The 1174-nt window shown below is 44.2% G+C and overlaps 1 long non-coding RNA gene across 1 annotated transcript; it reads left to right on the top strand.

Annotated features, from left to right (window-relative positions):
• Positions 1-908: 908 nt before the first annotated feature.
• On the top strand, positions 909-1174 carry LOC144341539 (uncharacterized). The gene is made up of 2 exons (XR_013418533.1): positions 909-1047; positions 1086-1174. It is a non-coding gene; the product is annotated as an uncharacterized LOC144341539 (long non-coding RNA).

Raw genomic sequence — 1174 nt, 5'->3', positions numbered from 1 at the left:
ACAAGGTTATCACAGTAAGTTGGGATTGGGGGAGTTGACACAACCAGGGTCTGCTTGGGTGGGCAGCTGTTTCAAAAACCCTTGGTGAACTCTTAAAGCCCTGAAGAGCTTAAAAAAAGCTCTGAAGAGATCTGAGAGTCACACTTAAAGCAGCCTTTCTAACATCGAAGAAAAGCCAACTTAGCCTTTTTATACAATTAACTAGATTTGGGTCTTAAATTCTTCTACTTTGACATACAGTCCTAAGTAGTTGTTTAACATGGCCTTGTTACCTTTGCCCCTTTTGTGCTGTTTTCTGAAAAGCAGATGCAGAAACTGATTCCCTTTCTTCCTCTCTGGAACGGGATATAAAGAACTATTGTGCTTCCCTTTACTTGTGGCCTTCCTGGCCAGGCTTACTGTACGCTGAACAAAGCTAGGGAGCAGTGCTTCTGAGCCAGCTGTTGGGGGTCCACAGCCAGAAGGAACGGGAGACCACAGGAGCCATTCAAAAGATAATTACATGTCAGAAGAGAGTCCAGCCATGGGGTTCTGTTAAAGTAGACACCTTCAGGTTGGGAGACATAAGCTTTTTGTCTGCTTGCTGGGCTGAACCCTCACCATATCCACTGAGCACAAAATGGGGAGCAGCTGTACCAAAGGAGGGACGAACATCTTTCACCCAAGTTGCAGGTCTGCTAGTTGTCGGGAAATGTTGAAGGGAGGCTAAGGTATCTTGTCTTACAGTGTCTCAGGAAACAGGGTTGGTTCTCAGCTGGCAGTGAAGGGGGCCTGGTGTGGTATTAGAAGTTGAACTTGAGGTTGCAATCTCAAGTCACCCTCTGGCCTCATAGGAATGCACCAGGGTGATTTGGGAGGATCTGAGTTTATGAAGTCAGACTGAAAAGAAAAAAAAAAAGCTGATCTGATTTAAACAGAGTTGCCAAAGGCTTCCCCGCCAATACACAAAGACTGCATTGTTCATGTACCCTGTGTACTCTAAGTGAGACACCAAATCAGATGCAGCAACCTGGTCTTGCATTTGCATAAGCCCTGGTTAGAATGTAGGTTTTTTTTTTTTTTTTAAAAAAAAAAAAAACAACTAGGCCAGTAGCCAGAACAGAATTATTTAAAATGGGACAGATGTCCAGAGAATGGCTAGTGTCCTCTAGCACTCTCTCAGAAAGAAGCAAAA

The sequence above is a fragment of the Macaca mulatta genome, chromosome 6 (genome assembly GCF_049350105.2).
Source record: "Macaca mulatta isolate MMU2019108-1 chromosome 6, T2T-MMU8v2.0, whole genome shotgun sequence".
Lineage (NCBI taxonomy): Eukaryota > Metazoa > Chordata > Mammalia > Primates > Cercopithecidae > Macaca > Macaca mulatta.
The sequence above is the reverse complement of the archived record's forward strand: the minus strand, read 5'-3'. Positions and strand labels throughout refer to the sequence as shown.